Here is a 22,284-nt window from a genome sequence, read left to right on the forward strand (position 1 = left end):
AGCCATATATTAGACTTTTCATATGGTTTCTAATAGCTGAAGATGGGCTGTATTGTTGCTTTCAGTCTAGACTAATTGAGCTCCCTTAAAGGATGATATTCGTCTTGAGCTTGGCACAGGTCATTTCAGCTTATCACAGAGCAGAATAGAGTTTTGCACAGGAAACCGAAAGAAGAGGGCAGAAGAAAGTAAGGCAGTCTGGAAAACTGGTGCTGACATTCTGATCTTTTTCTTCTTAGAGATCTGGTCCTAGGGTCATAGCAAGAATGACTTTAAAATAGTTTTCAATTCTATTCTATAAGCTTTTATTTTTATTTGTTTTTAAACCCTTACCTTCCATTTTTAGTCAATACTGTGTATTGGTTCCAAGGAAGAAGAGCAGTAAGGGTTAGCCAATGGGGGTTAAGTGACTTGCTCAGAGTCACACAGTTAGGAAATGTTTGAGGCTATTTAAACCCAGGACCTCTCTTCTCTAGGTCTGACTTTCAATCCACTGGGTCACTTAGCTGCTCCCATTATAAGTTTTTCTTGGTTTCTTTACTATTAGGTGCATGTTGCCAGTACTAGAGAAATCAAAGACAAAAATGTATATAGTTCCTGTTACATTACTACTGTGAGAAAACAGCACACACATAGAGTGCTGTGGGGTGGGCCAGTCTCCCACAGGGGATGGGGTCTTGGAGGTGGGATGGTGTCAGTGGAATGATGGATGGGACACAGCTTTCACATTCAACCCATAGCACAGGTTTCACAGGATAAACTGTTCTGCCTTGGTTGAGGCCTGGCTTTATTTTATACCCTCATTATTACACATCTACTTGGCACACAGTTTAATTCTCAACTTACATGTTTCCATAGAACCTGACAACAGACAGGAAGCCTAGGGAGATAGTCAAAAAACATTGTTGCTAAGTGCAGAGTCAGAGGGTAGAAACAACATGACCCAGATATAGGTTGGGGACTTCAGAGCAGAGATTTGTCAGAAGTTTTTATGCCTAGAAAAGAGGGTCCTATCTAAGTGGATATATAAGAATCCTTAGGTTAATTTTGTAAGTGGGCTCTCTTGGCAATATCCTGGGGGACAGAATGGGACATCTGTATTAACCCTGCAAGCATGTTGCTCTCATCTATTTTTCCTGGGGGCTAAGTAAGAATAATAATCATAGCAATTACAATAATAATAAGGGGATGTTAACAAGGAAAGACACTTAGGGGGTTTCAGTGGATGTTTCCATCCTTCCTGGGGGCTGCTTTGCAGTTTCCACGTGTGACCAGGTCAAACAGCATAGTCTTTGATGGCTCCCAGCAATAGAGGATCAATCAAATATATATAAAACCAATTAAATAGAAATAATTTGGTGGGTGGATGAGGACCCACTAGGGAAAGGGAGCTGCAAGGAATGAGGAGGGTGGGCAATCCTGTCCTGGAAGACATGCAAAGACTCAGAGATGGGACACAGATATTCATTCTAACCCAGATTGTCTCTGCATAAAATATATGAGTTGAATAATGTGAAATTTCTAGAAGGTTAAGTTAGAGGTGGAATATGATGTGAAAGGCTAAATAAATGCTAAATAGATTTGTATTTGATTTAAGAGGCACAAGAAGCCATGAAACTTCTTGAAGGAGAGGATAGTCTACTGATTTAGAGATTACAATGATGATAGCATTTATATAGTGCTTTAACTTTGTGAGCATTTTGAAATTTATAATATGTAATTTTATAGCTTGCCAGCTTGAGGAGGGAGGGAAGAAGCGAAGGAGACAATGTGGGTGATATAACTTCAGAAGACATGTGGAAATTTGATATTATATGTATTGGTAAAATATATAAAATTTAAATTAATACATAATTTTATGATAATTTATAATTTAATTTATGATATATTTACAAATATAAGAATTATAATTAAAAATACATAACATGTTTATAATTTATTTCATATCATAGTTTATACATTTTTAAAATAAGTTCTAAATTATCTTATTTGATACTTATAACAAAAACCCTGGGATGCAAGTGGTATTAATTCACTCATGAAGAAACTGAAGTAGAGAATGATTAAGTTACCTGCTAGGCAGGGTCATTAGTAAGTAAGTGTCTGAGGCAATATTTGAATTAATGTCTTTTAAACTCCAAATTCAGCCTTCATGACATCTAAGCTGCCCAGTTATGAAAGGAAATGTGACCCCTTAGGGCAGGATGGGGTTAGAGGTAGTCACTATACTGGGGATGGTGGTAATTTCTACTAAATATGTGCTTGGGGATGGGATTTTGATTCATTTAAGAATGATCACCATCTAGGTGATATAGTGGATAGAGTACTAGACCTGTATTCAAATCTGGTCTCAGATATTACTAGCTGCATGACTTTGGGCAGTCACCTAAACTCATTTCTTCAATTGTAAATGGAGATAATAGCAACCTCAAGGTTGCTGTGAGGACCAAATGAGATAATGTTTTTAGTGCTTAGTACATGGCTTGGTACATTATATATATTATAGTATATATGACATATACTATATATTTATATAAATAGTGTATATACACTATAAAATGCTTATTTTCTTCTATTGAAAGCACTATGTATTATCCCATATTCAATTCAGCCAAATATCCTTCCATTAGCACAATTTTAGATCGTATTTCATCTACCTGCAGCAACATTTCAGAGGTCAATATATACAAGAAGCTAATGAAAATGTGCCTGTGTACCCAAAGGAATTGAGCCTCCTTGGGGGTCATCTTGTACAAATTTCTTCCCAAATTCTGACTACGAGATCCCCAACAAATGGTCAGTCATTCCCCTCCCTGCTTGAACAGAAACAGCCCATTCTATTATTGGATAGCTCAAAGTGATTTATGTTGGCCTTATGTTGAACTGAAATCTTCCACCCTTTGAACTCTCTCAGGCTAAGCAAATTTTGGCTGATGCTCTCTGGGGTGCCAGGATGAATTTGAGAGTCAGATTGTTTCATTCTTTGTATCTTTTTCCTTAGCACCTCAGCACAGTGCCTGGCATATGATTGAATGTCTGATTGATGGCTTAATCTTTTCCCCATGTGATAACCTTCATATATTAAAGACTGTCAATATTTATTCCGTAAGTCTTGTCTTTTCCAGGTTAAACATCCCCCCACTCCTTTGACCAATCATTGATATAAGGTGGTTTGAAGTTCTTTTCTTATCATTTGGGTCACACTTTTCTGGATGTGCTTTTTAATCCATTTCTCCCCTTGATCACAAGACTTCATACCTCCACTCAAAGGTCTTCTAAAAGAAGATTCCCTGGAGAACTTAACAGATATGAACACTCTAGATAAGAGATCAGAATGGAAAGCATAGTAACTTCCCTTGTTCTGGATTCTAGACTGATTATGCATCTCTGATGTACAGATGATATACATTTCTGACCTGTGAATTCCTGCTTGCAGATGGATTCAATTAGGACTAGGACTCAATTGAAGTAGATTGGGATGCTTGGAATGTGGGATATTATGCGGAACATTTAGTAATCGTAAACTGCTAAAAAAAAATCCCCATTCAAGATACCACTAATGACCAAGAAGGAATTAAAGTTCATAGCAGCGTATATTTTTGTGTCTACTCTCCTTAACAATTGTGAAAGTTGGACCATTGTCCTTTCAACATTCTAATCGTCAGACCTAGAGAGACATTGGACCATGGACAGAGCTGGCTGAGTGGAACCTAGAAGAAAACTTTCAGCTGTTCTTTACATTCACACCTGTGACTGGAAAGGAGGTACCCATTGGGGCTGCTGCTAAGTGGGCATGTATTGTGGGTCAGGAGGCTGGCTTTTTGCTATAAAGTTTGCTTCAGTTACGTTCTTGGAGGAAAAACAAAACCAATAACAAAATCTGAGCAAATGTAGCCAAGTCTCCTCAGGCTAACCAAGTGTATGGTGAATCATAGGGACACTGATGGAAGAGGAACCAATACCAATGGGAAATGAAAATGCATTGGTTCTTCCATTCTTCTAAACTTTCCTATTTTTATGGAGAATAGTACGATCCTTCTAGCCTCTGAGATTTGTAACCTGGATGTTATCTTACAATTCTCTCTACTTCACTCCACATATAGCAATAGTTGCAAAATTTGACTATTTCTCCTTACTCACTAGTTCTCATATCTGAGCCCTCCTCTACACACATAGCTACTGCTCTCTCTAGTTTCAGCCCTGACTCATCACCTTTTGGATGATTGCAACAGCAACCTAATTGGTCTCCCTCTTACCACTTTCATTTTATACAAGGATGCCAAAGTCATTTTCTTTGAGTGTATCTGAGCATATACGCCACCCCCTTATTCAATCAACTCTAGTGGCTCTCTGGCCTTTAAAGTCAACTATAACCTCCTCTATTTAATTTTTTAAAGTCTTTCCAGCCTGACTCCTACCTCTCCTAGTCTTGTTGTACGTTATTCTCCCTTCCACACTCTCCAATAAGTTAAAATAGTCTCCTTGCTGTTCCTCCTGCATAACCCTCCAAATCCCATCTCTGTGCATTTCCAGTGACTATTCTCCACTGAAGGAATGACTCCTTCCTCACCTCAATATCATTGAATCCCTCTCTTCTTTCAAGATGTAGCTCAAATCTACCTTTTGCATAATGCCCTTCCTGATCTCCCCAACTACTCTCTCTCCCCTTCTACTATATGGGATTTAGGTATTCTGTACTTATTTATGTATTTGTCCCCTACATAATTATGCATAATTAGATATGTATTTATTGTCTCCCCATTAGGATAGACACTTCTTGTGAGTAGAGTTGTCTTGTTTTATTGTGCTTACATCTCTCAACGTCTACTACAGCATCTGACATAAAGTAAATAATAACTGGTTGTTGATTGAATTATTGGGGTGGCTAATCCGCTTAAGCCTTTGCATGGGAGGCTGATTTCAGCTAAGACAATATAGCTATGCTTTCCTTTTCTGTGTCAATTAAGACCAAAGCTCTAGGAAACTCACTATAAAGCAGTGAGGTAAAAAGAATTGCATATGAATACAGGAAGGAACTGAGAAGATGCTCTGAGAAACTGTGCTCCATCTCATGGATAAATTCCTATTGGTGACATTTCATAGCTTCTTTATACCCATGAATACACTCTGGTAGCACAGAATATTTTTAAAAGCCCGTCAAGTAAAGACCTTCTACAATATCTTGGGAATCCTCAATGAAAGATTTGTGGAAAGATATGAGCAAAAATTGCACAGAGTGATTATTGTGATAGGTTGTGATCTCCATTGTAGAGGGAAAGAGGGGAGGAGGGAGAACCCACAATGATGAGGTCATGGATTCACTTAAGTATTAATGAGTCATTAATTGTAGGTCACAGATTAAATTATCCTGATGTCATGTATATTTTTAAATTAAGCATTCACATTTACATGTCTGTACATGTTATATGCACCTATAAATCGTTCAATTTCACAAAAAAATTCACACTGAAGGGTGTGTTATTTTGTTGGTATGTAGATGTTCCCAGAATCCTTGAGGAACAAAGTTCATCCTTTTTGGGTACTCTATAGGAACTTCACAAGTCTGAGCCTTTCTAACCTGGAATTATTAAACTCTATGTAGGATGTGTGTTACCTTGGGAAATGCCTGCAAGGTGCAGTGTTGTCATGCATGGTAACATGTACACAGAAACATATATGACACATGTGCATCTACATATATTCACAGCTATTATTCCATGGGCATTTGTGCATACATTTGTATACACACATATATTTATACAAACAAATATATGTATATGAATGTATTTAAACATACACGAATATGTGCTTATGAAATTAATGCTAGATTTCTTTCAGTTCAAATGATCTATGAATACAGCTTTAATATTCATTGAGCCTGTTTTCTAGTAATGGAGGAAACATGAAAAATTATTCCAATAATATATTATAATATATAAATGGGCACACATGACATGTGATATATTTATATGTACCTAAATATCATATTCATATAATAGATGGACATGTTATATCTACCTATATATCAATATGTAATTTTTTTAACCTTTACTTTCTACCCTAGTAATAATTCTAGGTCAGAAGGGCATGAGCTAGGCAAATGGGGTTAAGGGACTTGCCCAGGGTCACACGACTAGGAAGTGTCTGAAGTCAAATTTGAACCCAGGTTCTCTTGTCTCTAGATCTGGCTCTCTATCCACCATGACACCTAGCTTCCCTTAGTATCTTACTTGTAATACTTGAACATCAGCTGGAGAGGACCTTAGGACAGAGATTCTCAGATCTAGAAGGAATCATCTTAGTAAGAAATTTCCTTAGTATCTCCCCAGAGCAACTAGTCTGGGGCTCTGCACATAGTGGTCGCTCATGATTTGGAGAGACAGTTTTGTACAATGGATTGAGGGCCAACCTTGGAACCAGGAAGAATTAGGTTCAAGTTTTGCCTCTGATAAACCTGATCACTTCACCTAGGTTCTGGCTACCCAGAAAACTCTTTATAAGTTTGCCTTCTCTGGAAATTCCCCAAACTGATAAAATTCCATGTGTGGACATCCTTTCCCAGACTTCCTTCTCTGCCACATAAACAGAGCCATCTGATATAAGGTGATCTCCCATTAGTGATGACTTATGGGACCATGAATCCTAATTTCAGGAAGAGGCTAACACGGCGAAAGCATTTGAGACTAAAATCCCACATGGAGTCTGTGAATTCCTCACAAAATATTTGTGTTTCAGAGGGTGGCAACCCTTTGTCAGTCTGATGAATTCCTCTTTCCCACAGAGTCCTACTGAGTCTTCCCAAGATACTTAGTTCCACCCTATTGTTTAGAGTCCTCCTGGAACATAAAAATACTTTAGGGATTGCTGAACAAACAATCCCCTTCTCGTCATACCTGCCCTGTCTCAATAATGCACTGGATTTGCTTCTTCAAGAAGGATATAGTTTTACTCTTCAAGTAGGATGGCAGTCAGATGATATGAATCTTAGAGGAACTTTTTTCTTTTCTCCAAGGAATGTGCTGTACCAGGAAAGCCTAGAGTGCTAGACTTGGAATTAGTAGAACTGAGTTTGAATTTCAGGCTTCACCACTTAATGACTATGAGACTTTTACTAAGCTCTGAGCTTTAGTTAGTTGCTACATGTATAAAAAGAAGATAATGATAGCTTGCATTAATATAGCACTTTACATATATTATCTCACATAATTCTCACACTAATTCTCAGAATAGGTGTTATTTTTATCTCCATTTCAGAGAGGAGTCAAACAGAAGTTAAATGACTTTTCTAAGGTCACACAGCTAATAAGTGTCTGAGGCAGGATCTGAATTTATGCCTATCTGGACTTCCAATTTAATGCTCTATCGATTGTGCTATAGGGATAATGATTTATTTGCTACTTCACACACCTATGAATCTCTGATGAAGTAATGTATGTCAACCCTAACTTTCTTTTTTTTTAATTTTATAATATTTTATTTGATCATTTCCAAGCATTATTCATTAAAGACAAAGATCATTTTCTTTCTCCCCCCCACCCCCCATAGCCGACGCATGATTCCACTGGGTGTCACATGTGTTTTTGATTTGAACCCATTGCCATGTTGTTAATATTTGCATTAGAGTGTCCATTTAGAGTCTCTCCTCTGTCACGTCCCCTCAACCACTGTAGTAAGGCAGTTGCTTTTCCTCGGTGTTTCTACTCCCACAGTTTGTCCTCTGCTTATGGATAGTGTTTTTTCTCCTAGATCCCTGCAGATTGTTCAGGGACATTACACCGCCACTAATGGAGAAGTCCTTTACGTTCGATTATACCACAGTGTATTAGTCTCTGTGTACAATGTTCTCCTGGTTCTGCTCCTCTCGCTCTGCATCACTTCCTGGAGCTCGTTCCAGTCTCCATGCAATTCCTCCACTTTATTATTCCGTTGAGCACAATAGTATTCCATCACCAACATATACCACAATTTGTTCAGCCATTCCCCAATTGAAGGGCATCCCCTAGTTTTCCAATTTTTGGCCACCACAAAGAGCGCAGCTATGAATATTCTTGTACAAGTCTTTTTCTACATTATCTCTTTGGGGTACAAACCCAGCAGTGCTATGGCTGGATCAAAGGGTAGACATTCTTTTGTCACCCTTTGGGCATAGTTCCAAATTGCCCTCCAGAATGGTTAGATCAGTTCACAACTCCCCCAGCAATGAATTAATGTCCCTACTTTGCCACATCCCCTCCAGCATTCATTACTTTCCTCTGCTATCATGTTAGCCAATCTGCTAGGTGTGAGGTGATACCTCAAGAGTTGTTTTGATTTGCATCTTCAACCCTAACTTTCTATCAAAATTCCAAATATATTTATCATTATTTATGTGACATAAGATTTCCTACACCCAGAAAACACACATTTGGCCCCTCAAAATCCAGAGAAGGAGATTTCTTGGGAGATTCCATCAGAGCTGCTAAAAATACAATGTAGTCACAAACATAGTTCCAATCCTGGATGTATGTCAACAGCATACTTTTCTTTTTATTTTAGTTCAAGTTAATTTTGTTTTTGACTTTGAATTCTCTCCTCCTTCCCTTCTTCTACCTATTGAAAAGGCAATTAAAACAAACCCTATCAATCAATATCTATCAAACCTATCAAAAATATGTACTTGCAAACATATATGCAAATATATATAAATACATGCATGTATGTATGTATATGTATTCATGCAAAAAATTACCATATTAGCCCTGTCCAAAACAAAGAAAAAGAGAGAAAAGGAAATGTTTCAGTTTGTACTCTGATCTCATCACTTCTCTTTATGGAAGTGGATAGCATATTTCATCATGATTACTTTGGAGTTGTGGTGGTTTCTATTAATTCTTTAAAAGTTCATTATTTTCTATAATACTATGGTTATCAAATAGATTATTATTCTCTTGATTCTGCTCACTTCACTCTGCAGCATTTAATTCAAATTTTCCCAGGTTTTCCCCAAACCATATACTTCATCATTTCTTAAAGTATAATCATATTCCATATGCCATAACTTGTTGATTCAATTTTCAATTCTTTGCCACCACAAAAAAGAGTTACTATAATTATTTTTGGTAAATATGGGCTTTTTCCCCTCTTTATTTGATGTCTTTGGATTATAGACCTAGCATCACAAGGTCAAAGAGTATGTAGAATTTACCAGAATTTTGGGCATAGTCTTAAGTTGTTTTCCAAAATGTTTGGATTAGTTCATAATTCCACCAACAGTGCATTACATGATTTCCCACAGCTCCACTAGCATGTTATTTTTCTCTTTTTCTATATTAGCAAATCTCATGGGTAGGAATTGATGGCACACAGTTGTTTTAATTTAATTTAATTTCCATTTCTTAAATTATTAGTGATTCACAGTATTTCTTTCATATGACTATTGATAATGTGAAGATGTGGTTGACTCTCCCCTTGGTTATTTTTGAATTAATCAACCAAAGCTTGAACAACCTTACTTGGCATTAGGTGAGGGAGTTTGCAAGCCACTTAGAGAGCTCCACCCTTTCAACTCAATCAATCAGAAACTTATGAATCCTTTGATAAGAGCTTATACTCTCATAGAATGAGAGGTGGAACCTACAAACACTGCCCCCCCTGGGCAGTGCTAAACAAATTAAAAGACTTCAATTGGTCCCAGTAAAGTGCAGGAAGGGACAGGAAGTTATATATAAAAAAAGAACTAAAAAAGATGATAAACTTCCTGTCCAAGTCATCTTTGACCCGAATCTGGAGCTTGAAGGATCTTTGACTGCAGCTTGGAGCTATGACTTTAGACTTGGACCTTGGCTTTGACTTTGGACCTTGGCTCTTGGACTGACTCTTGGGTGAGTAAGTAGCTGTCTTTCCTTTCCTAGCTTCTGGAGAGAGATTAGTTGCAGAGAAGCCTTCTCCTCTTGGAGGAGGCCATGTGGGTGGAACTTGGGTCCTCTGGTCAAAGGTTAACAAGCCCTGCCAGGCTGAGTCAAGCACCAGAGCAATATTTAGCGTGATAGGCTAGACATCTTTTCTATCCTTTTTTTTTTGCATTTCACTACTTTCACTCTTTCCACCTCTTTGTAAATAAAAGCTATAAAAAGTCATTTTGACTTGAACTGTATTAATTTTAAAATTGGCAACCACTATATTATTTTAGAATTTTCACCCATTTAGTCAAACCCTTAATTTAATTCCTTACAATAACTTGAATTCCTTTTCTGAAAACTACCCATTCATATCTCTTGACTACTTATCAATTGGGTACTGGCTCTTACAAATTTGACTCAATTCTCTATATTTTTTTATAAATGTATTTTAGAAATAAAACTTTTGTCAAAGAAATTTGCTGCAAAGATTCTACCTCACCTTGCCTCCATTTTCTAATGTTCTTCTAATTTTAGTTGTATTTGTTTTATTTGTGAAAAATTAATTTTATGTAATAAAAATTATTAATTTACCTCCTGAAAATTGAATTCTTTTGGACATGAACTCAACTATCTATAGAACTGACATAAAATGTCTTCTATGTTCTACCAATTTTCTTATGATGTTATCCTTTTTGCCTAAATCATGTACCATTTTGAAATTTATCCTTGGTATATGGTGTAAAATGTTGGTCTCTACTTAGTTTCTTCCAAAATACTCTACCAGGACACTCTTAAGTGCTAGAATTTTGTACTTCAAAAATGTCATTGGAAGCCAAAATCTGAAGCTATCTCAGCTGATATGCTCCAGTTCACTTGTCCTACCTGTCCCCAAACATCCCCCCAACCTTCATCCCCATCTCTCAATCCCTTCACATTGCCTGAATCCTCCTTCCCCTTTTACCTGTCCTGAAATGAGGCAATGTATAATGGAAAGGGCACTGGACTTTCCAGGTGGGAGGTCTAGTTTTGACACTGGCTGGTAGTGTGATATTGGGCATGAGAACATGACTCTGAGACTTAATTTCCTTATCCCTCAATGGGGGTCACAACATTTGTAAGAAAGCTAACCTGGCTTCCTTCAAATCTTGACTGAAATTCTTGTTTGTATCCTTAGCACTTAGCACACACATAGTAGGCACTTAAATACTTTTTTGACTTGTGCTACCTATTTCATAAAACTCTGGTGAAGAAAATGCTTCATAAAATGGTCAAACCTTATGGAAATGAGTGGAACTCACAAAGTAACTTGTTTTCGGTTTCCCTAATGCACTTATCACATAATCTAAGACATAAAATGAGGGTTAAAAAAAGAATCCTTAGCTAACTTGCAGGCTCCTCCTCCCCAAGTTGCTAGAGCTATCTCTCCCCCAGAGTGATGTTTTTTCCTCCAGCAGAATGTAAGCTCCCTGAGGGTAGGAATTTGTTTTTTAGTTTTACTTGATTTATCCAGTTCTTTCCATGGTACCTGGCATATAGCAGATGCTCAATAAATGCTGGTTGAATGAATGAATGAATCAAAGAGTGAGTGAATAAATGAATGGAAGAGATCTTGGAAATAATCTAATCAAACTCCTTTTATTTCATAGTAAGGAAACTTGGATTCAGAGAGGGAATGATTTGTCTATAAACATATAAGTAATAAGTAGCAGAGCAAATATCAAAGTATTTTTAGACCTGGAAAGGGAGCTTGGAGATTACAGGGATTTTTAACTATTTTTCAAATGTCATGTATCCCTTTAGAAGGGGCAGCAAGATGGTACAGGGAATAGAGCACCAGGCTTAGAGTAAAAAAGATTCATATTTCTGATTTTAAATCTTGATTTACCAGATATCACTTGACACCCAACTGGCTGTTTGACCTTGGGCAACTCACTTAATCCTATTTGCCTCAGTTTCTTTATCTGTAAACGGAGCCAGAAGAGGAAATGGCAGACCATCCAGTGTCTTTACCAAGAATACTCTAAATGGGGTTGGGAAGAATTGAACACAACTGAACAACAGCATTCCTTTGTACGTTTGATGAAGACTATGGACCCTTTATTAGCATAATCATGATTTTAAAAATGCAAAATTGAAACAAATGCTAAATTTCAGCTAGAATTTAGTGAAATGAATGATGCATTTTTTTTCTCAGCCAAGTTCCCAGCCCTTTGAAATCTATCCATGGACCCTGGGCCAAAATTCCTTGAACTAGATGATGTTTAAAATTCCTTCTATCTTTGGATTCTATGGATCCTGGGTAAAGAACTCCTGAGCCACTCGGTCTCTCACTTTATGACAAGGAATCTGACACTCCTTGTGACTTATCTGAAGTCACAAACCAGTTACCAGAAGTGTAAGTTCTAGAACTCGAGGGTCCTGACTTGCCCAGCACCACACAAAAGAGTAAGAATAAAAAGTTGAATGAGAAAAATGTTTTTTTCCCAGGCTATCACACTCACCACAAGATTGATTCTCCATTGGGTACAGTTAATCAGTTGAGGGAGAAGAACGGAAGAGAAAACTTCAGCCACTTTCCCAGGCCTAGGAGGTGGAGGCATCAGACGCCTCTTTTGATCTTCCCATGATAGAGTCTCACTGGAGTCTCCCTGCTATGGGACCAAATTGTTTTTACTGCCTTGTGGCTTCCCTGTGGCTCGCCTTCCAGCCCTGCACCCCTCCCTCTGTTTGAAGGTACTCTGCCCTCTCCTGCGCATCTGCAGCTTCACACATCCTGGATTCTCTTAAACACTGGAGAGGGCTCTTGAAAAAAAAAAAAAAGAAGTAATAAGCTTTAGCTGGCTGGCGGGGGGTTGCACTGGTTTGTGGGAAGGCTTATCTTGACAGGTGATTTTAATTTGTGCCTGAGGTCTCAAGAAAAGCATCATTTTGTGTGAATAACGTTACATTTTCATGATTGATTTTAGTCCAAGACAAATACAGAGTATCTTGAAATGGCCCCATCTGAACTTCATCTCCTACCTCCTACCTCTTCTTGAGGACAAAAATCTCTCTATTGTTCTTGACGTTTTATGAGAAATACAGCTAAAATGATCATTGCCTTGATGGTGGGACCCACAAATAACTCCTATTTATGTGATCTGGGCTAGTCCCTTTGCCTCTCCCAAGCCTCAGTTTAATTTTCTGTAAAATTGATAAAAAATGATGTCTTCACCATCTCACACACTTGTAATGAGGAAAATACTTCATAAAATTTAAGGTGCTAATAGAAATGGGTGCCATGCCAATTGCTCTTAACCCCCACATTTTAAGATACCAAATTTACAATCTAGGTCATTGGTGTCAAACTAAAATAGTTTGACATAATAAAACAAATAAAAGAAAATAAATGAAAAATTCATAAAGATTCTAGTTGGTTTTGCTTTAAAATTTAATGTTATCTTTGCTTTATTGTTTATTTTTTTACTTTTTTTTTTTGCTAAATATTTCCTAATTCCATTGTCATCCTGTTGGAGAATGCTGTGTGGGGCTGTGTGGGGCCTATGGTCCCTGCATTTGACATGCCTGGGTTGGGGGCTAGAGACACGAATTAACTTGATCAATCATACAGTAAATAGCAGAGCAGAGATTCAAATTTAAGTTTGCTGAAGCCAAATCCAGCACTATTTCCATTTTACCATGATGGCAGACAGGTACATTATGGAAGATCCACTGTTGAAGCCTTTCTCCCAGTTTTCTTCCTAAAGAGCTGAAGGAAATCTCTTATCTGAGTTGTTGTTCAGTTGTTTCAGTCATGACCAAGTCTTTGTAACCCCATTTGGTGTTGTCTTAGCAAAGAAACTGGAGTAATTTGTCATTTCCATTTGCAGCTCATTTTACAGATGAGGAAACTGAGGCAGCCAGGGTTAAATCATTTGAGCAGTGTCACACAGCTAGTAAAAGTCTGAAGCCAGATTTGAACTTGTCTTCTTGATTCCAGCCTGGCATTTTGACTCCTGAGCCACCTAGCTGTCTTCCCTTATTTGACTATTCTCTGCAGAAATGAAAGCAGAGAGGGCAGCTGGGTAGCTCAGTGGATTGAGAACCAGGCCTAGAGATGGGAGGTCCTAGGTTCAAATCTGGCCTCAGCCACTTCCTAGCTGTGTGACCCTGGGCAAGTCACTTGACCCCCATTGCCTAGCCCTTACCGCTCTTCTGCCTTGGAGCCGATACACAGTATTGACTCCAAGACGGAAGGTAAGGGTTTTAAAAAAAATGAAAGCAGAAGTCCTGTCCCTAGTCTTGTTTCCATGACACTGTTATAAAGGATTCCTGAAATCAGAAGTAAGGTTCTAAAATTCCCTACAGTTGCCTGGCTAAAAAGTGGAAGAGCTGAGGCTCAAACTCAAGGCTTCTAGTGCCCAGACCAGGGAGATTTCCCTGCCATTAGATGCTTCTCAATCTAACCTGATGATCTTCCGTCTGAAGCCCTCAAGTCTATCTATGTCCTGTGTGACTGGTTTCCATGTTGCTATCAGGTAGCCTGCCCTTTAGTCTTCTCCACTGAATCGGTCTCCTCCAGCTAATCTCCTGAGTAACAACTGGAGCCTACCTGATAACCATGTTCTTTGGTATCTTGGTGATGAGATAGATCTCCAGATCTGGTAGTGTGAGAAGGTATGCTTTGCTCTAATGGAAAAAATGAAGAACCAAGAAAATCAAATAAGAAATTAATGTGTACTGGAGTCTTATTCTTAAATTTATTGGAGACCTTTGGGTGTAATTATTGGCATAGTCATCAGGTTTAGAGATAGAAAGGAAAGTTGAAAACATCTCATTAATCCTCTCATTCTACAAATGGGACAATTAAGCTGGGTGGTGCAGTGGGTAGAGCACTGGGCATGGAGTTAGGAGGATTCTTCTTCTTGAGTTCAAATCCAGCCTCAAACACTTACTAGCTGTGTAACCCTGGGCAAGTCACTCAACCCTGTTTGCCTCTGTTTCCTCATCTATAAAATGAGCTGAAGAAAGAAATGGCAAACCATTCCAGAATTTATTTTTATGCCTCTATATTGCATTTATTTTCCATTATTTAAATACTTGAATATGATTTTTAAAACATAATCAGAAAAGAATCCAAGAAAACCCCAAATGGGGTCATGAGGAATCAGACATGACTGAAAAATAACTGAACAACAAGGTCCAGAGAATTCATACAAGGCAATAGTGTGATAAAAGATAAGTAGTTTGCAAAAACAGAAGGAAAGAAATCTTTTGGAGGTGACTGCTGGCAGCTTTGAGATTGAAGATAGACTTACCAACTGAAGGTCCTGGCCCATTTGATTGGACTCCTGGTGTGAGAATTTGCTATTGGGGATTTTACTGCTTAGCTTAATAAGATAGGTTTAGATTGTTAATAGATATTAGATGTTAGATAACTAGTATAATTTCTCCTGAATCCCTGTTCCTTCTTCCCCTTCCCAACCAATAAATCTTAATTATTTATATGTTCCCTCTTATTCTTTACTCACCCCAAATCCCAACATAACAGTAGAATAATGATTTGAATTCAGGCCTTCTAAATCAAAATTGATTACTTTCCCCTCTATACTAGAAGAACTAAGAGGTTAGCTTAGAGTATTGGAAAAGGTAAGTTGGGAAAGAGCCTTTAACAAGTGAGTCCCCTATAGTATGTTGGTGTGTCCATTGTGGTAGAGTGGAAAGATGGATTTGACTTCATAAAACCTAGATTTGAATTATACTTATGATTATAATTATTAATAACTGATAACATTTATATAGCTATGTGTAGGGTACTCTGCATTTTAAAAATATAAACTCATTTGTTCCTCACATCAAATCTGGGAGGAAGGTACTATTATTACCCCCATTTTACAGATAACAGAACTGAGCTAATCCCTACTCTGTTGGCTCTGTAGCTAGGTATCTCAGTGGATTGAATACTAAACCAGGAGTCGAATCCAGCAGCACACATTTACTTAGCAGGGTCACCCTAAGCAAGTTACTTCATTTCTGTCTGCCTCATTTACCTCACCTGTAAAATGGGGATAACAGTGGTACCAACCTTCCAAAGCTTCTGTGAGGACCAAATGAGATCATATCTGTAAAGTTCTTTGAGAACCCTAAAAGCATTATATAAATGCCAGCTGTTATTATTACCTATGTGATTCTGGGCTCATCATTACTTTTGTGTCTCTGGGCCTCAGTTTCTTCATTTATAAAATGTAGGGTTTGGACTAGATGACTTCTAAGGTCCTGTCCAGTTTTAAATTCTATGCAATTTAATGTCTCTTCCAGCTATAAATGTTCTTTATATGGTGGTTCTTCTAGTGCTCTAGAATTCTTTTGGGAACCTGGGTGAGATGGAGAGGGGAAGTTTATAATTCTTGGTTCTGTGATAGAATCTGGATTGAAGTTTCTTATTCAACAAACATTTCTAGAATGCTTCTAATGAGCAAGACTCTCTACTAGACACAGAAATGAGGCAAGAAATGGCAATAAATACAGTCAGATCCTGATGAGTGCAAAGAAAGAGTCCCATACAATGCCTGCATGATTTGAATTCTCACTGCCTAGTTCCAGTGGGCTGGAAAAAGTAATCAAGTTTTACATAATTATTTCTTCAAATAATGTGAATTCTAATACATGCGACTTTCACGGGATGGATTCATTATCCACACTAATCGGGAATTAGCTGTATAAGTCATGGTCCATTCCTTCAAGGAGCATATCATGATTTAGATGCTACCAGGCACTTTTTGGGTAGTAATTACCAGCATTTATATAACACTAAGCTTTGCAAAGCTATCTTGTTTGATCTTTACAACTATTCTATTAGAAATTGTAGAAGGAAAAAAACACCAAAAAACCTGCCAGCAGGCCCAGTCAGAGCAATATTTTGCTTGCTCTATGCAATTAGAACTGGCCTTTTTCTTTCTTTCTTTTTAAAATTTTCCTATTCTGTAAGCTGTGTTCTGATCTCCAATTACATAGGCCAGCAGAGCCCCCAAGGCAATTTCCAGCTCTGAACAGAGAGAGCGGTGTTGTGAGATGCTGGCCCAATTCAGCAGAGCACAAAGAGGTGAGATAAAACCGATCTTTGTTCAGCAGGCTATATGAAATACATATTCCCATCCACATCCATGCCAGAGCACAGATAATTATAGTGTCACCTCTGCTAAAAGGGGGGCTCACGGGGCATAGGACTCATTGGCCCCAGCCCTGCAGGATCAGTGCCCGTACTCGGGTCCAATCTGATAAGGCCCCAAAGAGTCCAAGGGCAACACTTAAAAGTGGCCCGTTGGGCTTCTGATGGAACGTCCTCAGCCAAGAACGGGGTTAAAACTTGAAAAACAGGAGGAAGAGAGGTCAAGTTCACCCCGTGAAGAAACGCTCCATTCACACAACAGGAGCCTCTCCCTCTGGGTGCTCTCAGCCACCAGGAACCTTTCATCCCTGTGTGTACACATACAAAGCCTTCTTCTCCCCCCATATACATACCACCCTCTTAGTTGCACATACTTACACACAAATCACACATACCCACCATATGGTTTTTTTTTTTTAAACTCTTATTTTCCATCTTAGAATCAATACCAATATTGGTTCCAAGGCAGAAGAATGGTAAAGGCTAGGGAACTGGGGCCAAGAGACACAGCTAGAAAGTGTCTGAATTAGGGAGCAGCTGGGTGGCTCAGTGGATAGAGAACTAGGCCTAGAAATTGGGAGGTCCTAGGTTCAAATCTCACCTCAGACATTTCCTAGCTATGTGACCCTGGGCAAGTCACTTAACTCCCATTGCCTAGCCCTTACCACTCTTCTCTCTTGGAACCAATACATGGTATTGATTCTAAAATGGAAGGTAAGGGTTTAAAAAAAATTGACAGTGTCTGAGGTCAGATTTGAACCCAGGACTTCCCATCTCCAGGGCTGGCTTTCTATCCACTGAACTACCTGACTGGCCCACACAGATATATTTAGAAACATAAAAATTAATCAAGTTCTCTTTCTCTGTTTCTCCATCTAGAGGGTGCGTGCGTGTGTGTATGTGTGCAGGATATGGTTAATGGCCAATCCATGCATTTGCTATCTTTGATGATTCATATTTATAAATCATTCTATTATTCTTGCCATTTTTTCTTATTTTCTCATTGGGTGGGAAAAGGCAAAAGGGAGAGACAGAGAATTCAGCACTAACACTAAAATAAAAGGAATGAAAAGAAGCCATACACTAGACCCACTTGGGCTGAAGGCAATAAGCTACCCTTTGTCCCGATTTTACATTTGAACCTTTTAAAACTCAGTCCCGTGAAGTGATGGCATCCATGGTTAGAGTAAGTGTAGACCTTGGGCCTTTGGTCCCAATGGTATGCACCATTTTAAGATTTCCTGTACTTACTCACTTACTGAAGAATTGCATAGAAGAAGCTTTGAGGAGTAGGTTATTGAGGTCCATTCATGCATGCGTAAGGTCCTCAGTTCTTTTCAGTCCTGGGTGATAGGTGGAGCCATGGAAATTGCTGGCAAGAATGGCTTGTTCGACCCTAGGATGTCAATGAAGGAAGCTCATGAAAGGGAGAATGTCTCAAGTAACAAGCATACGTTTTGCTAGTATATTTCTCATGACAACATCATCCTACCGCTTAATGGTCAATGAGCATTTATTAAATCCTCACACAGTGTCAGTCATTTAGTGCTAAGCCCCCAAAGAAAGCCCCAAATTGGGTCTGCCCTCAAGGAGCTCACCTTCTAAAGGGAAAGAAAATGTGCAAATAAATGTGCCTACAAGATAGAGCCATTGTAAATGGAAGGAAATCTTGGAGGAGAGACACTATTAAGCATCAGGAAATGGAGATGTGAGAAATTACATGATTTAACTAATTGCTTTTTCTTTAAATGCTTTTGATCTCATTTCAGCCTAAGGCTAGTTACTAAAAGTAAACATTTAGATGGCAGCTCATGAGCTATGATTTGGAGAAACACAACCCAAATAATACTTGGAATTCAGGGTAGATTTTCTTAGGTAGGATGTGCCTGTGAGTGTGAGTTGTTTGTTGTTATTGTTGAGTCATTTCAGTGGTGTCTGACTCTTTGTGATCCCATTTTGGGGTTTTCTTGGCAAAGATACTAGAGTAGTTTGCCATTTCTTTCTAATTCATTTTACAGATGAGGAAACTGAGTGAAGTGGGACACAACTAGTAAGTGTCTGAGGTCAGATTCGAACTTGTGAAGATTGATTTAAGACTGGTGCTCTATCCACTGCCATCACTTAGTTGCCCAAAGTGTCAGTAAACTGGTATTATTATCAATGTGTAGCTTTTCTAATAGGGTCCTTGCGAGGCAAATGTGATACATTTGTAAATGTAAAGGTAAACCGTGACACATTATAGAATGGGAGCAATTTTATGTCCACTATTCCTAGTTGACTATTTCCAATATTCAAGGCATAAATTTTTATTTTTAAGCTTTCAGGTTTATTATTTTTGAAAAACAAAGAAACAGGCTCATACAGGAGAAAGCATTTAACTTAAATTATTATAATTATAATCATATATCATAATTATATTTATTAATAATATATTTATAAATTATAATTATATATTATATGTATTAACTTAAATGAAAACTGAACATTTAATTAAAACATTAATAAAAGTATTTCTGAGGAATGAATCCTTGAGTTAGAAGAGACTGGACTGGGAGTCAGGTATTCTGAGGTTCTAATCCCAGCTCTGCTGTGAATATCCTGTGTGATCAAGCACAAATCTCTTCCCCTCTCTGGGCCTCAGTTCCCCCAACCCTACCCCTACCCAACCATTGCCAACTTTATAACAAGAGTTTGGAGTAGATGGTTTTTTAGGTTCCTTCCAACTGCAACATTCTCTTGATTCCACACTAGGAAAAACATTTCCTAGAGAAACTATTTGAGTTGGGCATTTGGCCCTGGATTTTAGTGCATGAACTAAGCAGTCACTGACATGGTATGATTTCGGGGGTTCTGGAAGCCCCTGGATCTCTGACAATTCCTTTCTCCTTTGCCTGTCGATGCTGGCAGTTCCTTTAATCCAGCATAAATCCTTCAATTGCATAATAAGATATAAGTACAAATTCTCTTATGGGTTTTTGGATCTTTTCTTCCTTACCCTTCCATTTGAGTGGCTGGGAAAAATCCATGGTGTTCTTGCCTGAAGACATACATGGGGATGAGTGGGGCTGGTTACTGATGGAGAATGGGTTGGGGTGGTGGGAGAAGAGAGCTATGGGCAGCACCAGAGGGAAGGAGAGAACTTTGAAGGGCTTTGCCATCATCTTACATGGGATGATTCTGTTCCATTCAACAAATATGTTAAAAACTTGATGTGTGGGAGGCATTGTACTGAGTACCTTGAATACTCAGCTATTCCAAAGGATATGTTCTCTCACTGAAATGGACATGATCTCCCCAAATGTCAATGACAGCCCATGCTTGCATTCCCTACTGGTGGAACTTTGGTTTATGTTTTCTTGTAAGTTTGCTGTAGGGGACTCACCCTCTGGGTGGGGGGCATTCTTTGTTTTATCTTGACATCATGAAAGCACCAATGGAGTATGTAGGTTGCACACAAGGAGTCCTTGGGTTGGGAAGGAGATAGGGAGAGACTACAGAGGTAGGGAGGTAGCAAACTTGAAGACAAACTTGGCCAACATCCCACTTGGGTACAGTAATGGGCTTGAGTGTGGAAATATAATATTTGCAGAAAAACATGAGCAGCCCTTTCCAAAATCAAACCCTGCCTTATCCTGGGACTCAAGTTTCTGAAGGAATAATGGGAAATGACCCTAAGCTCCTAGAACTGCATGGATTGTGGAAGGACGGATTGGCTGTATCCAGTCAGAAAGGAATGGGCTGGTCTGCATGTTCCTGCTGTCTGTCATGGGCGGTTACTGGATGGGGCTTATTAGAGCCATCTCCTCTATCTAGAAAACCTGCATTCTTAATGAACTGATAGCAGGTAGTTCATGGATAGTGGAGAAGGTTCAAATACATCATTTAAAAAATTATTTCATTTAAATTTAAATCATTAAATTAATTAAATTAAATAACTGAATTCCTTTAATTAAATTATTAAATAATCACTGAAGCTCTCAATAATTTAAAATAATAGGTTGTGATAGGATTAATATTTACCACAGTTTTCTTGTAGTTGCTTTTTCCCTTCCACAACAGGGGGATGCCCTGGACCCTCTGCTTTTCTCTATTCCTTACAGATTAATTATGTTTCTTAAAGAGGACAAAGCTGTCTAGCCCATGCTTCTCCTGGTGGTGCTTCTTTTCTTCACTTTCAGAATGAGGTGGGCTCAGACCTCTACTCTGAAAGGGATTAACTTTCCCTAAAAGGACAGACAAACTGTCCTGGTGTCCCGGGACTCCATTGTCCTTGGTTTTCCCTGACACAGCATCCTGGCCATACAAAGGCACTTGAGGTCTGGGCCTTTCAGACTTGGTATGTGCCTGAGACCAGGAGACCTGAGACCCTGTCCTTCACCTTCTCCTTGCCTGTCAACTGGTCCCACTTCCCTGTAGAGACCAAGGGGCTGAGTCTAGAGACTAGTGCCCTTGTTCATACCTTCTCTGCGTGGAAGCAAAGTAAATCTCCTGTATTAAATATGGAATGGCTTGCAAGGTCCTCATTTCACTCCAAATCAAATCTGAACTTAAGAGAGTTAAAACCAACTCTGGAATAGGACATATGTCAGCTTACAATTGCTGAAGTAAGAGTGTTCTAGTATTATTTGACAACACACTTGGACCAAAAGCTTGATATGGGATAGGCGCTGCTGCTGGCAGCAGCATGACAACTAGATGAGGTAGTGGAGAGAGTACAGGGCCTGGAATCAGGAAAATCCAAGTTCAAGCCCTACTTCAGACACTTTCTGGCAGCGTGACCTTGGCAAGTCACTTTGCTTCTGTCTCAGTTTCCTCATCTATAAAACAGGGACCATAATAGCACCTACTGTCGAGGGTTATTATGAGGATCAAATGAAATAGTGCCTAGCATGTATAAGATATTTAATAAATAAATATTTCTTCTTTCTTTCCTTCCTCTCTCCCTCTCTCCCATCTTCTTTTCTTCTTTCCTCCCTCTCTTCTTCCCTCTCTCCTTCCCTTCTTTCCTCTCTTCCCCCCTCCCTTTCTTCCTTCATTCTTTCCTTCCTCTTATTTCCTTATATGTAAAATGGATGACATTATTTACACTATTTACTTTAAAGGGTTATTGGGAGAAGAGCTCTTTTTAAATATAGATTATTACGTGAGGATTCCCATTTAATCAACCCCTAATCTTCTCTGCTGCTCCTTTTGATTTTTCACACTTGGTTTTCTTCTTCCATTATGTTCTGTTCCTCAGTGAATATTGCCCTTGTATTC

Source organism: Monodelphis domestica, chromosome 1 (genome assembly GCF_027887165.1).
Source record: "Monodelphis domestica isolate mMonDom1 chromosome 1, mMonDom1.pri, whole genome shotgun sequence".
NCBI lineage: Eukaryota > Metazoa > Chordata > Mammalia > Didelphimorphia > Didelphidae > Monodelphis > Monodelphis domestica.